Source organism: Euprymna scolopes, chromosome 34, assembly GCF_053919585.1.
Source record: "Euprymna scolopes isolate OS-2025 chromosome 34, ASM5391958v1, whole genome shotgun sequence".
Classification (NCBI taxonomy): Eukaryota; Metazoa; Mollusca; class Cephalopoda; order Sepiida; family Sepiolidae; genus Euprymna; species Euprymna scolopes.
This window is the reverse complement of record NC_136515.1, coordinates 71,939,687-71,962,643: the sequence shown is the minus strand read 5'-3', so window position 1 is coordinate 71,962,643 and position 22,957 is coordinate 71,939,687.

Below are 22,957 nucleotides of genomic sequence, written 5' to 3'. Positions count from 1 at the left end.
GATAGATAGATAGATAGAGAGATAGATAGATAGATATCCTGTGTTGGAGCAATTTTTTTTGTGAATACCACATAGCGGTGATACACTGAAACAATACGTACATATGGGTGATAATCATATATTACTTCTTCGAATGAAGTTCTCAGGTAAGTCAAACTGTTCATTGTATATACAACTATATGCAACTAGAATTCTAATCATAGTTACAATTATTACATGAGCGTGAGAAATCGAACTAAGGAACTAAATTACTGACTTTCTCATCGGCGGTCAAGTTTTAATCACAGTGTTGAGCTCTTGGTTTTTTTCTTAACAAATAAAAAAGTGCTGCATGGTACGATGATTGCCCAGTTTGAATCCTCGCTTAAAATAGTTGTTTGTCTGGCCGCACTGATAAGCTGTGATACAGCAAAACAGTACTGCATATGGGTGACTAAATATATATATGCATATATATATATATATATATATATATAATGTGTGTGTCTGTGTGTGAGTTTTTCTGTCTGTCTGTCTGTCTGTCTGTCTGTTTCGAAAGTAAATAAGAAAATCCAAAAATATTTCTACATTCATCAACGTTTTGTCTTTATTTAAAGACTTTCTCAAGATAATTTATTTGGATAAATAACAGACTAGTACCATATTTGAAAATATTTGTTGCGTTTGTGATGTGATAAAAAGCTTCCAGTGGTCACACACATCAGATTTTATAAGATATTACACCTGTATATTATTTCTTTCGAATCAATCTTCTTTGGAACATCTTAACAGAAAGACGAATCGTTTATGAATACAATAATATTTGGATGCTTTTCTTTTGCCATCACGTTGGTTATTATTTCTATAATTCTCATATATGTGTTTATATTATCTCTGGATGTGAATTTGATTATAATTCTATATTTTTTAGAAAAATATCGTCCTGTTTGGTAACTCGTTTTTTTTTTTTTTTTTCTTAATGATTTTCAAATCTGGAATACTTGAGAGGGAATTTGACTCTTTTACAATCATTAGTAGGTTTCTTGGTTATTTTAATCTTGGATTTCTCAAAGAATATAACTAAAATTAGATAAATCTTAAAAAAAACGTTGTGATGATGATGATGATTATTATTATTATTATTATTATTATTATTATTATTATTATTATTGTTACAGATATCAATTTTCTCGTCGACATTAAAATAACAATCGAGAAGATATAAAAGATTCAGTAAAACATTGGAAAATAAAATCAACTTCGATTGAAGTTATAATTAAAGTGAATTTAATTAGAAACTGAAATCCGATCTCAAGAAAATCACAAAGAAAATCGATAGGCCGACGACTTCAACGAATGAAATCGTCAAGCTTAATTGAAGTTTACCTATTTTTAAATGCATTTCTTGCTTAATATGTAGAAATATCTTCGATTTGCGTCGACTCTATTTTTAAGTAATGTGTGCGTCTATTTTACATCGATATATACAAATAAATTAGGATACACGTAATATTTGGACAATATATATCCGTCCCCTTTCTTCTGTCTGCCAATTCTATGAACAAAAATAAATATTGTTTTGAATGTATCTATGTATGTATTTTTGTATATCTCGCAAATACTTTGAAAAGAGGCGACGGATTTTTACCATATCATTTTGAAGATCGACCTTTCGGACGACAAATATCGAAAATTTGGCGCAAAAACTTTAATTCCTTCACTCTCACCGGGGAAGTTTTCTAAAAGAAGGGGTCGCTTTTTTCACAGATATTTTTGAAAGTGATCCATTCTTTTCGATTGACTAGCCTTAATTTTGACGTTCGTCACTTTTGGTTTTGTGATGGACGAAGCAGCAAAACCTTCACGTTTTTTGTTTTTGTTTTTTTTCACGTTCTTTTGGTCCCTCGCGTAAGGACGTAATATTTGGACAATATCTATCCGTCCCTTTTCTTCTGTCTGCCTATACTATGAACAAAAATAAATATTGTTTTGAAATAGCTGTAAACATCAATGGAAATATTTTGTATTCCTATAATTTAGAACTTTAAAAATTTAATAAATAATTTATATATATATATGTGTGTGTGTGTGTGTGTGTGTGTTTTCTAGTCAGGTCATGTCATATGCTACTGGTACCATGTAACCCAGTACAACCTGCCTTATGGTCGGGTCACCGGCGACTAAACTGGTTCCCCCACCAGACTTGTTTGGTAAGGAGCGCGGCTAGTCTCCCTAAACGATTAAAAACAAGACCTTTCAAAGGGCGAATGAACCCTTTTTGGGGGTCTACGGCCAACTAGCACCGTGTTTGTTTGTGTGTATGTATGTGTGTGCTGGGGTGGAGGGGCCTCTCGTAAGCCGTGGTGAAGGAAACCTTTCTAGGAGAAGCAAATCTCTGATTTTAAAAAACATAAAGCGGGAGACCAGTACCCGCATTAAGCTGGTCTGCAGTTTAACTTGTTGCTGGCTATCTTGTTCTTGCTTCTTCCTGATTCTCAACATTTGGAATCGAGAGAGAGAGACTTAGCTGTCGTACAAAGCTAAGACTCTGTAACATCATCTGTGTACAGATACTCCCTCAGGCATTTGTCTATAAAAATGGTCCTGTGGCGATGAAAGTCATTTTTGGGCCATGGACTTTAAGTGTCTGGGGGAGTGGTACTCGTCTGACAAGACGTTGCAATCATCACGTGTGTGTGTGTTTTCTGTTATATGAAACAACGTAAATGACCAAAACCCCAGTTCCATGCTGTATGCACTATTAGGGCTACAATATAATAATTTTGTAAATGTTCTGAATTTAATTTTAAAAATCATTTTATTCATAAAATTATTTATTTCTATTAAAGGGGTCGCATGCCTTTTAGTAAATATTAATTAATCGTCTTTTAAATTCTGTAACTGACAAACTCTTCTCATATAATCATATATATATATATATATATATATATTAATATATGATCTATATATATTATACATATGATATGTATATGATATATATATATATATCATATACATATCATATGTATAATATATATAGATCATATATCAATATATATATATATATATATATATATATATATATATATATATATACAAGGTGCCTTCAATAAGCTTCCAGACTTGTTGTACCGACATTTAAAATTGTAGACTCTTGAAAATTCAGTGTTATTGCTATCCATTTTATAAAATGACCGACCAAGTTTTATAATTTCAGGTTCAAAAGAACAGCTACAGTAGGAATTCGAACACACCCTACTAAAGCCTGATTTTCAGTTGGTAAATTTCAAAAATTCAATCTGAACGTGTAGACACTTTAGAAAAACGATAGTCAATAAAATTCCGCTTTAAACTTGAAAAATGTGCCACAGATACGTTGGGGTGCTTCAGGCGTCTTTTGAAACATCTTGCATAAATCGAGCATCAGTTTTAGAGGAGAATAAAAGATCCAAGGAAGATGATGAGAAGTGTGGAAAGAGTAAGGAAATCAAGACATTAGAATTAATCGATAAAATAAAGAATTTAATGGATAAGAACCGTCGTGTGTCTATCGAGATAATAAGTGCACAGTTTGATGTCAGTGTGTGAACTGTATACGCAATTATTCTTAAGGAACTGAAGATGCGGAAGATTTGCGCGAAGTTTGTCTCAAGTGTGCTTCATTCTTTTCGCAGACTATTTAACCTCGATGAACATCAAACATTTCCTCACTCTTCTTCTAGTCGATACTTTGCTCTCTGTCATTTTTGCTTATTTCCTAAGCTCAAGAAACGCCTTAGAGATTGTCGTTAGAAGACAATTGAGGAGATGAAAGAAGATGTGATCGGTATCCTTGACACGCTCACACAAACGGACTTGCATGGGCCTTCCAGAAATTGTTGGAAGGTGCAACAAGTGTATTGCAATTGGGACAGATTATTTCGAAAGGAGACTAGGGTTTCATATGTGTACTATGAATAAACGTGTACTATTTTCATGTGTGTACTATGAATAAATGTGTACTATTTTCATGTGTGTACTATGAATAAACGTGTACTATTTTCATGTGTGTACTATGAATAATCGTGTACTATTTTCATGTGTGTACTATGAATAAATGTGTACTATTTTAATGTGTGTACTATGAATAAACGTGTACTATTTTCATATGTGTACTATGAATAAACGTGTCCTATTTTCATGTGTGTACTATGAATAAATGTGTACTATTTTCATGTGTGTACTATGAATAAACGTGTACTATTTTCATGTGTGTACTATGAATAAATGTGTACTATTTTCATATGTGTACTATGAATAAACGTGTACTATTTAAATGTGTGTACAATGAATAAACGTGTACTATTTTCATGTGTGTACTATGAATAAATGTGTACTATTTTCATATGTGTACTATGAATAAACGTGTACTATTTTCATGTGTGTACAATGAATAAACGTGTACTATATTCATGTGTGTACTATGAATAAACGTGTACTATTTTCATGTGTGTACTATGAATAAACGTGTCCTATTTTCATGTGTGTACTATGAATAAATCTGTACTATTTTCATGTGTGTACTATGAATAAACGTGTCCTATTTTATGTGTGTACTATGAATAAACGTGTAATATTTTCATGTGTGTACTACCAATAAACGCGTAATATTTTCATGTGTGTACTACTAATAAACGTGTACTATTTTCATGTGTGTACTATGAATAAACGTGTACTATTTTAATGTGTGTAGTACTAATAAACGTGAACTATTTTCATGTGTGTAATATGAATAAACGTGTAATATTTTCATGTGTGTACTACTAATAAACGTGTACTATTTTCATGTGTGTACTATGAATAAACCTGTACTATTTCCATGTCTGTACTATGAATACATGTGTAATATTTTTATGGGTGTACTGTGAATAAATGTGTACTATTTTAATGTGTGTACTATGAATAAACGTGTACTATTTTTATGTGTGTACTATGAATAAACGTGTCCTATTTTCATGTGTGTACTATGAATAAATGTGTACTATTTTCATGTGTGTACTATGAACAAACGTGTACTATTTTCATGTGTGTACTATGAATAAATGTGTACTATTTTCATGTGTGTAATATGAATAAACGTGTCCTATTTTCATGTGTGTACTATGAATAAACGTGTAATATTTTCATGTGTGTACTACTAATGAACGCCTAATATTTTCATGTGTGTACTATGAATAAACGTGTACTATTTTCATGTGTGTACTATGAATAAACGTGTAATATTTCCATGTCTATACTATGAATAAACGTGTACTATTTTAATGTGTGTACTATGAATAAACGTGTACTATTTTCATGTGTGTACTATGAATAAACGTGTACTATTTTCATGTGTGTACTATGAATAAACGTGTCCTATTTTCATGTGTGTACTATGAATAAATGTGTACTATTTTCATGTGTGTACTATGAATAAACGTGTACTATTTTTATGTGTGTACTATGAATAAATGTGTACTATTTTCATGTGTGTACTATGAATAATCGCGTACTATTTTCATGTGTGTACTATCAATAAACATGTACTATCAATAAACGTGTAAAAAAATCCATCGGTTTTCATCCGGAAAAAAAACGGGGTGGTAAGTGGTGAAAATTTAAAAATTGTTACGTGGGTGTCGTCGGATTTGTTTTTGTTTTTTTATATATAAACTGTTTTACGAATGCGCGTGCCTGAATGGTAGACATGGCAGTTTCATTATGTTAAGAATAAGTAGGTTTCAAAACTTTTTAAAGACCGTGTCAAGCAGGCCTTATGCTTATTGTACGTGATTAATTGTCTTTAAGTTTTAGTTTCTATCTTAGCCCGATTATTTTCTTTTTAACTTTACGGGCAACGCGGGGTGGTTTGCTTGTGTATCTATAAAAGTTAAAATGTGAATGTGTGTGAGAACACTTCTCAACCTATATACTGAATGAAGGGTTAATGTACAGAATTGAAATTTGGTATATAGGATATGTAGACAAGTGAAAACATGCCACCCGTTTTTCAACTGCAAAAAAGGTTTGTTAAATGTCAACCTAGCCTAATGGTTATCGTACTTTAATCAGTGTTATTAGGTTTTAGTTTCCATCTCAGCTCGAGTATTTTTTTTTTACATACAAGAAGTTAACTGTTTAGAAAAAATATAACACTCGCATGCACGTGTCTTAGTTTCTTTTGTTTTTACTTCATTTTTTTTAAAGAAATGTAACGTAACGTTTAATACTTACGGTATTTCTGTAATAAGAATTCTGCATTAATTAAAATGTAATATTTCTGCGTATTTAACGCACGGGCAACTCCAGGCGGTCTGAAGGCCTTAAATAAATGTGGGATTTTTATTGTTTCTTTTTAGGCCAGTCGTAGTTCTCAGATATGTAAGAGACCTTCATGTCTCTAAAGCTTGATTTCTGTATAACAAACATAGATATTCGGATAGTCCATTACAGTTACTTAATAGGTGACGATGGCTAAGTAGTAATAACGCGGACTGACAACCTGCATGGTTTAAGTTCGAATCACTTGTAATCAATTAGTCTTACTTTATCCGACGACAAGAATTAGTCGTGTCTGGTAAAGTATAGATTTATTGCAATCTATTAGTCTTACCTGATCTAAAACAAATAATTCATCTCGTCTGGTGGTGTACATATTTCTTGTAGTGTACTGGTCTTATCTGATCTTGGATCAATAATTGTCTTGTATGGTGAAGTATATGTTTCTTATTTATACGTCTTCTTTGTAGGTAATTAGTTTTTTTCCTGAAATTAGGACAATAATTTATCTTGTTACGTGGATTAGGTATTTCGCGTAGTCTATCGGTGTTACTTGACTTTCAGAAAATAATTCATCTCGATAGATTGAGTATATATATCTTGCAACCACTTGGTCTTACTTGATCTTTGGACAATAATTGATCTTGTATGGTGCAGAATAAATTCTTTGTAGTCTATTAGTCTTACTTGAGTTTAGTAAAAAAAATAATCTTAATATATAGTAATAATTAGTAATAAATGGTGATATTTATAACTATAAATAAAAATTAGCTTTTAGGCTCCTAAAATTCGTACTAGAATTGTCCGCAAGAACACATGACACAGTAGTCAGAGTACTGGGAAAAATCAATTGTAAAAGTGATATTCTCCTGAAGGTTAAGGTTCAATCCTCAGTGTGGGAGACCGAAATATACATTTACGAATTACTTAGGATCTCTATCCAGTCATGGCTGACGGAACAAGAGCACGCTACCCCTGTGAAGTTAATAAAGGTTTCCGCTCGAAATTCCGTCCGAGTTCGACAGAAACATTCCCGAGTTCAACAAGATACACATGAAGAAGGTGGGCGGTTATATCGACCGAAACGTTGTGAACATCTCACTCAAGATGAGAACAGTAGTCTGATGAATAATGATACATAAAACCAATCCTCATCTCAAAAATTCAGAAACGTAAAATTCTATCGTGTATGGTGGAGTATATTTTTCTTGTAATCTATTAGTCTTACCGGATCATAGGGCAATAATTTATCTTGTCTGGTTGACTATATATTCTATTAGTCTTGCCTGAGCTAAGGACAATAATATATCTTGTCTCGTAGTGTATATATTTCTTGTGGCGTGTTGTTTCTTCCTGATTCTTGGACAATAATTCATCTTGTCTTAGAAAAAGTATATAATTTATCATATGATCTAGTGTATAACTTTGTCAAGAACTATGTATTTAAGCTTCAGATACTATGTTCTTCGAAATATTCGGTTAAGGAATCAGGGCGAAGTATCATTGTATCATGTTAAGCTGAAAGATAATTCTGAAGAGAAGCAAATTACATCTATTAGTTATGTAGCCTTTCCTTTTTATGCTCATGTATAAACACGAGAGATATTTGAAAACGATCAAATAGCGAACGCAGCAGCAACTGCCCGCCTGTGGAAGTCTGCCTGGTGATCTTCTTTCTAGCTGAATACAATATTGTAGTTTTCAAGTCTAACCTAAACAAGTTCTCTTTGAATCGCTCTCTGAAATAATCCAATTATACCAAACTTCTACGATTAACGATTACTGCGATATTGTCTCAGTGACTAACGTACACACATTAACACTTATCTTTGAGTAGCCTCTAAGTCTTGATATGTGGTGACCACTTTGTAAAACACTTACTGGGAACTTATACTAGAAAAAGGAAGCTAAATATAAGCCTCTGTCCACTTTGGCTACGCAATTCCTACAGTTAAGTACCTAGCAAACAAGGCTATTGAACCAGACATGGTGATATCGTATAACAAGTGAAAAGTAGAATCAAAGGGACCCAATGGTTTAGGGTTAAACACAGCTGAGAGATAATAGAAAACGAAGTACCAACGCCTGAAGTACGACATGAAAAGAGATCGGAATCTTAGGGAAATCTTCATCATTTTAGTAATTACAAAGAACAATTAAACCCATGAAAATTATTTCGAAAGCTACCTAGGGAATATATCCAAGTGACCTAGTGCAAAAGAGATACAAACAATTGCAGTTAAATGGTCGGTTAGACTCTTTAAAATGTTCTCTCGGATGCAATGTATGATATAGCGACTGAATATCTTACATCCGGTAGGATTTCCATATCTCTGGCTAAAAATAAAAAATGATAAGAAACGTGAAAAAGAGAACTTTATGTGTTGACTTCAGAAAAATATGAAGTCTTTTTAAGAATAAGCAGAGATGGTGACATTTGCTTTTTTTTTTACAAAGGGGTTACCGCATATCAAGGATCGTAGTCAACTCGAGGATAAGGGTTAATGTATGTAATGTAGTTATTAGGGCAGTAGCGTAGTAATCGTTTGTGGTGGAACTGTGGTATAATCAGATTATTTACGAGAACGTTTCAATAAGAACTTGTTTACGTTGGGCGTAAAGACAACAATGTAGTCAGTTGGAAAACAAACCACCGGAACAGAGTTTCACAGACGGGCAGTGCCAGTAAGGACGCTTTGTTGAAGAAGGTGGGAGAATTTATTATTTTGATTTTAGCTAGACGATTTTTTTTGTTTTTTTTTTTGTAGAAAGATTGACGAGGGGGGACCAGAAATTGGAGCTCAGTCGAGGACTTGCCATGAAAATTACGATAGTGTAGAGACAGGCTTGCAACGTCTCTTCCTTATAGGATTCCATGTAATTTACCCAATGTAAATGACTAATTTCATGGTAGATTTTCTCATCTTGTTCAATATTTGGGAAATGCGATACGTCGGCTACATTTTTATAACTTCATATAAGTTTTTTTTTATGCATTTTTATGAATTCTTGAAAATGTTTTCTTATTTGCCTAATCTAGATTTCACGCTCCCTGGGCAGAGAATCACACCGAGAAATGTGGCAAGTTTATCTGAAATCTCGAGTGTATAACTTGTAAGACTGGTATCGCCAAGAAAACTTACAGAGAAACGTAGACGAAATATGAAATGCCGTCTCTGTAAGTATTATAACAAGTTAAAAGACCGGAAGAGAGAAAATGTTTCGAAAATATAAATAGCAACTAAGCTATACAGTATTTGTACGCATTTAACCTGAAGATCATTACAGAGATAAAACACGGATCATGGCGTGTAGCTTAATTGTCATATATATATATATATATATATATATATGTGTGTGTGTGTGTGTGTGTGTGTGTGTGTGTGTGTGTGTGTGTGTGCATACAGAGACACACACTCACACACACATATATATATACTAGCATGAGTACCCGGCGTTGCCCGGGTATTTGAAGGTGTATGTTGAGCAAAAAAAAAAAAAAGCGGTCAATTTTTTTTTAACTTTGACCCCTATTATGACCCCTTAACATTGATTGTTTTGGTCTCAAATAAAGTTATTAAGTTAGATCCCTGTCCACGGAATCTATATCTAAAATTTCAAGTGTGTAGACCCAAAATTGTCGGAGGAGTTTGGTAGAGTTCTCCAAGGTCAAATCGTTGAACTTTGACCCCTTAATCGCCAAATTTCTGGCCAAAAACCGATCACATCGATTTTCCCAAATCTCAGTACCCTGTATATCAACTTTCGAGTCTGTAGACTAAAAATTGACAGAGTTATTGCGTAGGGAAATGTACATACACAGACACACACACACAGACACTTTCACTTTTATAGATATACTAGCATGGGCGCCCGGCGTTGCCCGGGTGTTTGGATGTGTATGCTGAGCAAAAAAAAAAAAAAGTGGTAGTAGGAAGGCAGGCTCAAACCCGTACCGCAAAGGAGGAAAAGAACGGAGTAAAACCTAACGTTTATGTTGTTACGACCACCGCCAAACCGGAAGCGACATTTTTAAAAATTAAGGCTAGATAATATAACTTTCAAAAATATCGGCGAAAAAAGTGACCCCCTGTAGAAAAGTGCCTAGTTGAAGGGGAAGATATTAATGTTTTTAGACAATTTTTCGATATTTGTCGTATGAAATATCGAACTTTAAAACGATACTGATCTTGGTAAAATCCGTCGCCTCTATTGAAAGTTTAAGGCAGACATGCAAACAGACATATATACATACATTTATATATTGGTAACTAAAAATTTTCGACCCAAACTGATAAAAAAGCTTGCCCTATCTCTGAATACACTTTATGTAAAATTTCAAATGTTTAGACCAGAAATTGTGTGAGTAATTTGGTATAGACCACAGTGGTCAATTTTTTAAAACCTATTATGACCCCTTAACGCATATTAACCGCTCTTAAATAGACAATTAAATGGTCTTACACTTTATTACTGCATTATATGCACAAAATACTTACACGCAACTATTCCCCTAAAACAGCCATATAAAGTTAAGCAACGTTGAACCTGGTCAGTTCTAAATAGCTGACCATTTGGAACTTTCAGGTGCTGTATGTGCTCTCCGCTTATCTCGGCACTTTTTTCAGTCGTCCTGGACTTTTCTTGTCACTGGATTCAAACAGTGCCTATTGAGGAGAGGGGTCTTTGGGGACTGCGCCACACCTGCCTCACAATTATACAGGCAGCTGACCCTAGAAGGGGTATCCTTTGTCTTTCTAGACTGAACGGAGGCATCGGATATATATATATATATATATATATATATATATATATATATATATATATATATATATATATATATAAATATATATATATATATATATATACAGTTGAATCCCGGGATACAGAGGGCCCTAGGATACGGGGTTTCAGGTTATGATGCGGAATACGATATTTTTCCGGCTCCCGGTTATGGTATTTTGCCTGCTTTACGGTGGTATTTTTAATGTTATTTGATTATATACACGTGTATTATATACGGCAATGTATGCTGTTACTAATTATATCTCGGAGTTCTACTGCATTAATTTCAAGGTTATGAAGGTGTTTTTTATATTTAATTTTTTCCAGTGGTCCTCCGCACATAATCAAAAAAAAAACAACGACAAATATTAATGACATTGAAAAAAATGGAAGTTTGTATTTTGAGCTGCGTTGATTCCTTGCAGCAATATATGTATATATATGTATAAAGCTGAATATCTGTGGGTGTGTGTGTCTGGTCACGAATAGGCTCCTATATGGTTGACTATTTTAAAAATCTGATTACTTATAATTATAGAAGATGTATGGAGACACAGGAATGAGTATGTTTGATCTGGCAGAACGGTGGTTCATTAAAATTGCGGGGTCTGCGTTCGCGCCTGGTCCACAAAGTATGGAAATAAAACATGTAAAAATTCAAAAAACAACGTTTACAAGTGTTTTTTATATAGATGTACATAAGAATACTTTGATAAGTATGTTTTAACTTAAATAGGGATGGTATAATAAAATTGTGGGGTCTGCGTTCGCGCCTGTCCTCCATAGAATGGAAATATGTCACAAAGTTTAACAAGGTTTTTTTAATATAGATCCACAGAATATTGTGATATGTGTTTCAGTGTGAACAGGTATGGTATAATAAATTATGGGGTTTATCTATTTTATTTTTACTTTCATCATATTTTGCTTTGGTTTTCATACTCCCAAATTCGAAGCTATCTCTTTACAACCCTTCCTTTTCATAACCTATCATACTTTCATAAATCAGAGTCCATTTTCTGTAGACCGGTATTTTTGCTAGTGTATATATATATATATATATATATATATATATATATATATATATATATAGAGAGAGAGAGAGAGAGAGAGAGAGAGAGAGATATTGATATCATACGCACATATATTTACGGCTTCTGGGTCTAACCTTCACACCTGATCGCAATGGAACAGATACATCAAATCCGTTTCAAAAGAAAAATGCTTGCATCATTCTGTTGCTCGGAGTAAATGATGCTGCCACATCTCGGCGTAGTTGCTTTGGGAACCCTATACTTCCGTGTCAGAGTAATGCTTTTTTGTCTTCTCTGCAACCCCTTTTCCTTTTCACTACTTTTTCGTTATTATCCTAGCAAGTGCCGTCTGAGCTCCAATCTATGGTCCCGCTTTTTCTAAGCCTTTACAAAACACGCTCCCTAAAATCTCTACCAGTAATTTTCCCCACTTGTACCTAAAGTTAAACGTTTGATATATGGTGACTCCTTTTTTACAAAATTGCAATTACGTTTTAGCGATCATCGCGTGTTTAAAATTAATTTTAAAAAAATAAAACGGAAACATGATGCTAAGAAATACAGACAAGCAAAGATAAACACAAAACAACATAACAGTTCATCCTCTATATATTCACGGCCGCTGTACCCCATTGTGCTGTTTATTTTTTTAGGGTACTTGTTTCTATTAAGAGTTTCTGTTATTTTTATGAAGCTATTGTCAAACTCCATCTTTGGCTTAAGCGTTAATCGCTTAATTATGATTAAATACTTATAACAATATTTTTTAAAGTTTCACCTCGTATGCTAATGGTGGGTAACCTGCTACAGATAATGACGGTTATAGATCTCCATCCATCTCTCTCTCTCTCTCTCTCTCTCTCTCTCTCTCTCTCTATATATATATATATATATATATATATATATATATATATATATATATATAACTACTTAATTTTCTCACATAAAATTAATATACGAAAGTATAGATTTATAAACTTTAAGTATTTACTTCAAAAGTGCTCAATACGTAGGTAGAGCTAGTTAGTAATTTATAAAATATATATGGCGATTAAGCTACACTGAATATTCGGCGTTTCATCCACTCTAGGACTCCTCAGGCTTACGCCGAATATTCAGTGTAGCTTAATCGCCATATATGTCTGAGGAGTCCTAGAGTGGATGAAATGCCGAATATTCAGTGTAGCTTAATCGCCATATATATTTTATAAATTACTATATATATATATATATATATATATATATATATATATATATATATATATATATATTGTTGCGCATCATTTTTGACGCTGCCCAGTTGTTCAGACTGCCAATCTATGTCGTTCACTGCTCCTTCTACCCACGATCTTTCCTGTTATTATATGCTGATTGTCGGAGAGCAGTTTGATGACGATCAAGTGCAACCTGCCTATCATTACAATCCTTACTTATACAGAACCCTTCCTCACGCTGTTTCTCGAATAAAACGTTTGATGTATTGCCATAACATCATTTGCAGTTGTACAGACAGTAGGCCGCAGTTTCTTTCTGTCCGAGCAGTGCACATACTGTGCGATTCTCCTGACCGTTGTACCCAGAGGTATCTTCTGCTCAGCACAACGAAATACGAAACCATGAACAAAATTATTTCTGTTCGCTTCTGTATTATATCAGTCACCTGTTTTCAAATACATTTTTTATATTATTTATTTATTAGTAGTGTTTTTAGAATCCCTCTCAACAAAGATCTTGTGTACGATCGTTTCAGAGATGACTTGGAATTATCATTATTTTTCTTATTTTGTGTATATGCGCATTCCAATTTGTCTCCTTGATGAGGTCACACAGAGAAGCAGCACCATCTTACACTTTTTTATATTAGGGTGTACACGATACAGATACATATTTCACTACTGGGAAGGTGGCTTAAGTGGAATCTCGATCATGCCGAAAGGTATTCCACAGATTAGCGGAGGGAAGGAGTTGTCTTATTTTTCCTATCACAGTAGTGATTGCCCGGTACTCTACTTCATAGTATGCATTTTTAAATACATTTAAACTTTTTAATATAAATATACGTGTGTGTGTGTGTGTGTGTGTGTGTGTTTGTGTGTGTCGAAAGAGCAAGATAGAGAGTGGATATCGTAGTGTGTGTGTCCACGCGTATGTTTTCCTAAATATTCTTGCTAAAACTAATGTTCTCCAACTATTTGACTTGTTTTTGTTTCTTTATTTTTTTTTGTTTTTGTTTTTTTTTTTGTTTACTAATCTTTCTTCAATATTTAAAAAACAAAAACAAAATCAGACGAGAGAAGAAACTGAGGAGTATTATTTGGTGGTTAAAAAGTTATTTAGGAGAAACTTCAATTTAGAAAAAGGATATTTGTCTAATTAATTTGCGAAGTAATTAGGATGTATTTTCGTTAGTTACTAGTCGACTTATTTTTATCATTATTTTTTTTTAAATTAAAGGATATTTACAATATTTTAAGGTGAGTTGCATAGAAATTATTAACAGCCAATTAAAATATAGAATAACATTCTCTATAAATAGCGGGCTTTTGAATAAACAATTTGTTGTCCAGGTACTTTATATTACACGAGAGACGAGGAAAAGTCTGATATATTTGCTTTTTGTAACGGAATATATATATATATATATGTGTGTGTGTGTGTGTGTGTGTGTGTTATTTGTTTTTGTGATACGTTTTTGATGAATTCAGTTATTTACGAAAGTGCATTTTTACCTTAATACGAGTTGGGAATAATTTGCCCTTATATATATATATATATATATATATATATATATATATATATATATATATATATATATATATATATATATAGTCAGGATTACGTCTGATCGTTGTATATATATATATATATATATATATATATATATATATATATATATATATATATATAGTCTTTTAAGTTTTTAACCTTTAAGGCTATACAAAAAATATTTTTTCTCATTCGTTAGAAAACCATCTAGTCAGTAAGTAATTTAATCACCTGCAATCACTGCATCAACTCGCTCTCGAATTTACTATAGTACTAATAATTTATTTTTTAAGGGATCATCATTTGTTTACCATTAAACATTGTTTCGGGGATTTCAAAACAAAACAGTATATTACATCATGGCTCCCCAGCAGTGTTGATCAAACACCACCTCCCTTAATCTTAGGAAGAAGATATGTTATAAACATTTGATTCAATTTCCTATTCTTAATTGCAATTACTAACCTTTTCATGCTATAAAAATGAATTTCTTACCTGTGCGATTCATCAATTTCCACATTTAAAATGGATATATTTTTTTAATTTATCAGTCTTGTATTTATAAGATTAGGATTAATCCATTTAACTACTTATCACCCCCACTATGATTAGTATTTAGTATATTTACATTTATTATTTTTACATATATACATTTTTTTAAATATATAAATTTATTATATGTAATTATAAATAAATTTTATACATTGCTAATATAGTTTTGGATTTCCTTTATTAATATAGTCTGGTTAATCTTAAACGATTCAAAGGCATCAGGATCACGAACAAATGCTTTATTTAACTGTTTAAATATTTTATTTTTATCACCACCTTGTTTTATCATACTTATTACTAAGCTAGAAACTGGTGGTATAAAATCTGTTAATTTTAAAGTAACGCGAGCTATTCTTAAAAACTCTGACATAATGCTTCCATAAAATATAAACAACAGGGCAGGTGTTATCTTTATGCGGCATACGTACTATTTTAAAGGGGAAATCGTTTCTTTTATCAAATATTTTATAAAGAAAAATCCCATACTCAGGTTTTATATCTAAATCCAGAAATGTAGCCTGTTGTCCTCTATGTTCACAATTCAATTTTAATTCGTTTGGATATATAAGATGTTTATTTTTTTCGAATTCATCATTATAGTTTATACATATAAGGTCATCTATAAATCTCCTACATCCATGAAAGTTATATGTTTTAGATATATCAGTTTTTATTAGTGATGACTTACTGACTAGATGGGTTTTTTTCATTTTATATATTTATATATATACTCGAGTCTATGTAAATACAAATTTGCCCAAAATGGTGCAGGATCCAATCCCATTGGGATACCTATTGTTTGGAGTAATATTTTATTTCCTATTTGAAAATAGCATTCTTTAATAAGATGACTTACAAGTATTTTAAAAATACCTTTAGAAACACTCGTTTTGCTATTTTTATTTTTACACCAGAAAGCTTTAGAGTTTGAAAAGTCTATACATTTACCTTTTCCACCTTTAAAAGCCAAATCTACAGTATCATTTAATTCTTTTATAAGTTTTTCGTGCGGAATTTTTGTATATAGCGTACTAAAATCATAAGTAGCTATAGATTTTGTTTTTATTCTGGAATTTATTTTATCTAATTTTTCTTTCACTGGTTGAGAATTATTTACTACCCAAAATAGATTTATATTACTATAGAATTTTCTTTTCAGTGAAAATTATTTGTTTGATTTATAATTAATTTAAATATTTTAGATATAGCTTTACTTAAAGGTTTAGTGATGCACGTCTTTGAACCTACAATAAATCTAGCACTAACTGGATTTTTATGCAATTTAGGTATTCAATACATACATGGAAGAGTTTTGTTTTTTTATTCTAACTTTAATCCTACTTTTTCACTAATAATACTATTATTCATAATAATGCTATCTAAATTAATATTACTTACTTTATAGGCATCTGAAACGTTACCTATAATTCCTACTTCTATCAATAAACGTTGTATATAATATTTTTTACATATAAAAGCTATATTGTTTGCTGCTTTATCAATCGGAACTATTACAAAATTGTTTTGAATATTTTAAGTTCCTCCAGTATTTCTGAATTGTTTAAAAGAGGATTGTTTTTTCTAGGGCGTTTAAATTTTTTTATATGTTTAACCTTTTCATTTACGCATTCAAGTATACTATTTTTCCATGCATCAAGCGTAGACTGTGCTAATTTATATTTTTTTACCATAGACATGATAAAAACTTCTAGTGCTTTAGTTACCTCTTTAACGCATTAAGTGTAATTTGGGCATTTAGGCTTTCTATAATTCGGACCTTTACTAAGGAGGTTTCGTAATTAAGGATTATTTACTATCTTTAAATCTCCTGTAATTACATGTTTTATCTCATTATTACAGAAAGGAGAGGAATTACATTCACATTCTGGAATGTTTATAATATTATCATTTATATTTATATGTTCTACCGTTTTTTATAATTGAAAACCTTATTGTGCATTGTTGGCCCTAGTTTATATGTAACTATTTGTTTTTGATCTTTTGTCTGTAACTCATTTGGTAGTAATTGTATGTTTTTTGTTTATTAAATATTTTTGGTAAATTTACATCATCAAAACCTTTATTTTCATACAAAACTGCACAAACATTTTTAGGTTTCTTTTTTATACCGTCCACGGGTCGCTTATATAATTTAGTATTGATTATATCCAGAATATAGTCATACCATTGAATGAAATAGTCCTTCCTATATATCGTATCCGGTTGTAATAATATTTTCGATGCTATTTCTTTCAAAACTTTCTTTTTTGTTTGATTAAGCAATTTTCTTATATAATTGAACGACTAAAAAAGTTGATCAATAATAATATCTTTAATTTTACTAAAAAAAATCCTCGCATGAAATAACTGATTCTCTAATAATTAGCATGAGTTCTATCTCTAATACCGTAGCGAGGCAAAGCTGGATATAATCTACCTATAATTTGAGAATCTTGTAGGTTATTTTTTTAACTTTAATATTCAAACCATACGGGGAAATTACTCGCATTTTTTTTAAATTATGTCGTCTTCCTTATCCTGACGCATCCTAAGGATATCGTTATCTACATTACCTAAACTATTATATCCATTACTTTTAAATTTTTCAATTATATATATATATATATATATATATATATATATATATATATATATATATATATACATGTATATACGGTGTTCTGTTTAGAAGTCATTCTTAAGAATCTTTAAATATAATTTGCTTTATCATACTGACTTTCTTTGGTGAGCGATTGTAGAAGACGACACCTTACAAATTCATAAAACAGTCTTCTAATAATTTTGTTTTGGCTAAGGATGAAGCATCCTGGCGGACGCCAGATACTCACCCTTTATTAAAGACATTTAAACCGAGATATACTTTTTTAAAGCTCTAACCGTCCATTTAAGTGCAATTGTTTGTATCATTTGCACTTGGTTCGCCGGTTATATTAACCAGGTAGGTTTTCTTGAATAATATTAAGTCACACAACTTCTGTTCAAGTCAAGTGTGTACCCATTAGTCCAAACGAATCCATCTGTTTAATATGCAGGAAAGTTTGCAAGTTTACTGCTGGTTTGAGAAGACATATGATTGTTCATAGGAATACCGTTCAGCCTCCAGAGTAAGTCAACTCTGTGGAAATTTCTCAATTTGTATGTCACATCTGCTTCAAGACGTGCAAATCTCCGAGGGGGTTACAGAGTCATCTAAGATGGTATGAACGACGAAATGTGGAGAACTCAATCATCAGGAAAAATGCAGCAATCACCATCATCATGTATATAAATATGTATATATATTTACATATATGTATATTTATATATACATGCATACACACATATATATATATATTTATATGAATATATGTATATATATACATATATGTATACACAGGATGTCTAAAAAGTCACTGAAGGGTTTCAAATCCTTGTGAGTTTACCATTAATGTTTATTTTCCTCTAAGATATTTTACAGATAATATTTTGCAAATTAGTTATGTTAAGTATTGCAAGTTTTGAAATCGTTATCCAAAATCAGGCGTCAATTGCTTTGAGTAAAAATGTTTATCAAAGCGCTTTTCATGTAAGAGATTACTTAAGTCAGAACAGGATTCAAGACATTGTGCGCCGTTATGAGAAAAACATCAAAAACGAAAAAAGGGAGTTAAAACGCAATCCAGAGATTGTGAAATCTGTCATGAATAAAGTTTTCAAAAGAGCACAAATATGCGAAGCTGAATATGCGCAATATTTAAAAGACATAATTTTTTATAAATAAAAATAGTGTTAATTTTGCATTTTTCAAGCAATCTCTTAATGTCTTAGATTGTGTTAAAATTACAGAAAGATATCATCAGAAATAAAGAATCTATTTAAGTCCAAAACCCTTCAGTAACTTTTTGGATACCATACATACATATATATATATATATATATATACATATATATATACATACATATATATACATACATATATATACATATATATATGCATATATATATGCATACATATATATATACACATATATATATATATATATATATACACTTGTGCCCGATATTATTCATACCCCTCGTATCTTTGAGATTTCTATAAGAATATTGCTCAAACCAGAAGGTAGACAATATTAAAGGGATTTCAGACAATAAATCAAGCATAGGCATTTAATTTAAACTCAACAAATAAATAAATTATGCAAGTTTGAAACATTATACAAAGAAAAACAATAATGGCACTAGTTCAAAATTATTCATACCTCTCTTACTAATAGCCAATAGCATGCCCTTTATTCTTAATAACTGCCTGTAACCGTTTTGGATATTTATCAACAAGGTTTTTACAAGCATCAACACTGATTTTTGACCATTCTTCAATGCAGTAGTTCTACAAATCCCTCAAATTTCTAGGTTTCCGCTTTTTAACCTCAGTTTTCAATATGTGCCAGAGGTTTTCGATAGGGTTCAGGTCGGGACTCTGGCAAGGCTATTCCAAAACATTAATTTGATTATCCTCAAACCATTTCTTGACTATTTTGGCAGTATGTTTTGGATCATTATCCTGTTGAAGGACCCAGTTTGGTCCTAAATTGAGATTCTCCGCATCCTGTCTAATGTTTTTCTGGAGTATCTCCAAATATTGCTCCTTCTTCATGGTTCCATCTATCTTGACCAAACTACCTGGACCACTAGCCGAAAAGGAGCCCCAAAACATTAGGCTACCACCACCATGTTTCATCGTGGGTATGGTGTTCTTTGGGTTGTAAGCTTCTCCTTTCTTCCTCCAAACGTAAGAAGCATCCATATGGCAAAACAATTCAATTTTTGTTTCGTCAGTCCACAAAATACTTGAGAAAACGGACTCTGGAGAATTCACATGGGTCCTAGCAAACTTTAGACGTGCTGCAAGGTGTTTTCCGGTGTGCAATGGAGTCCTTCTTGGTCTTCTTCCTTTCAGACCATTTTCATGCAGAGTCCTTTGCAATGTTTGCCTTGATATTTTTATGCCAGAAGACTCCAGATTTTCTAAAATGTCCTTAGTAGTGGTGGTTGGATTTGCATTAACACTTCTTACAATATTCCTGGTGGCTCTAGCAGACAGTTTCCTTTTCCTTCCTCTACCAATCAAGTTGTTTGTTGTGTGGTGGATCTGGAATTTTTTGATGATGCTCTGTACTGTTGCTGTAGGGACCTCAAATTTCTTGGAAATTGACTTGTAACCTAAACCATCCTTATGTGAATTCGCAATTTTAGTCCTAAGATCATTACTAAGCTCTTTTTTCTTCCCCATTCTAATAATTTTTATTCTTTTATTGGTTTTCAGTTGATATCATTTTAATTTCTGAAAAATGCAAAAAACGAAATGAAATTAATCAAATGTTGTATAAAAGCATTCAAAATAAGAATCAAACAGGAAACAAACAGTCAGAAATTCGATTAATACTGAAAAAATAAGGGGGTATGATTATTTTTGAACATTGCAGATTTTATAAATAGCTGTATATTTCTTTTATTACGAGTATCCCGAGATTTTAAAATGACGAAAATGATCAGAAGAGGTTTATTAAGAATATGTATCAATATGGACGTAAACAATAAATTCTTACACAGTTACACATAATAAACTCAATTTTCAAGGTGGGGTATGAATAATATCGGGCACAAGTGTATATATATAGCCAGTAGAGTTTAGTTTCCTAGAAGTACATCCAATGAAACAACATGTGTCTACCAAAGAGTGCTCAATGAGTGAACAGAGCAGGTATATAAAATTTATTCATACAAACATTAATGGCTACATATGTGCATACATGTTTCTGTAATCACCCGCGTTGGGGATTACGCCTTCAGGCCAAGTGTTTTCGACGGTAATTCTTGGCCTGAAGACGTAATTCCCCAACGCGGGTGATTACAGAAACATGTATGCACATATGTAGCCATTAATGTTTCTATAAATAAATTTAATATATATATATATATCGTATTACATACAGAGGCTATTCTTTGATTTACTTCGAATTGCAAAAATTTTCTAAATCTTTCAATACAGTTTAATTCAATGAACTGTCAAAGTCCACATTTGTGGAGTAGTAGCAACAATACTTGCACATTTTTTAGCATTTTCAAAATGTCGTTTAGCAATTTTTGAAATCAAATTCTTAATTTTTTAAAAAGCGGGAAAATCGCTAATACAATTTTACGCTTGCATATTCTAAAACATTTATCAGCTAATATTTTTAACCAGAATTCTTGAACTGGAAAAGAAAAACAAAATTGCAAACAAGAACAAAATCAAACTCTGAAAATGTTTATTATTAATAAATTTTATTAGAATACTTGAAGCCAGTTTTGTTACCGTTTTTTTTTCTTTTTTCCAAAACAACAACAGTATTTTACCAAATCACCCCATCATTGCTGTCACAATAGCAAAATCAAATAAATCAATAAACATGTCGCCTTTTACAGATAAAAATAATAATAACTATGATAATAACGATATACAAAATAATGATAAACATAGCTTCAATCATAATTACAATAACATGATAAAACTCTTAATCATAATAACAATTATAATTACAATAATGGTAGCCATAATGGTAACAATAACCATAATAACGTTTATAAGATTCTTAGTAGTAATTATTATGGTTATGATTATAACAATAATAAGCATAATAAAAGTAATCGTAATAATTGTAATAATAATATAAACCGTAATAAAAATTAATTAATGAGTATAATAATAGAGAAATATTGTCCAAAGTAATGAAATGGAATAATACTACCATTATTCTCATAAACACAGTTATAAAAACTACTACTACTATTATTATTATCATTATTATTATTATTATTATTACTATTATTATTATTATTATTACTATTATTATTACTATTATTATTATTATTGCTATTATTACTATTATTACTATTATTATTATTACTATTATTACTATTATTATTATTACTATTATTATTACTATTATTATTACTATTATTATTATCATTATTATTATTGTTATTATTATTATTACTATTATTATTACTGTTATTATTATTATTATTACTATTATTATTATTACTATTATTATTACTATTATTATTATTACTATTTTATCATTATTACTATTATTATTATTACTATTATTATTATCATTATTATTATTATTATTAATGCTATTATTACTATTATTATTATTACTATTTTATCATTATTACTATTATTATTATTACTATTATTATTACTATTATTATTATAATTATTATTATTATTATTATTATTATTATTATTATTATTTACTCACTAGGTGTAGTCATACAAGACGTCATCAAAAATTTCTCTTAAGATGTTCTAGTACTCTCAACCTCTTTCGATAACCTTCGAAAAAAAAGTTGCCTTATCGCAATAGCTGCTTACCATTGATTTCTCTTTGGGACAATTAATTTTCACTGGGATTTGGACGGCAATAAGCCTCCCCAAGGTCCCAGTCTTCTTTACTCTCAGTTTATTATTATTATTATTATTATTATTATTATTATTA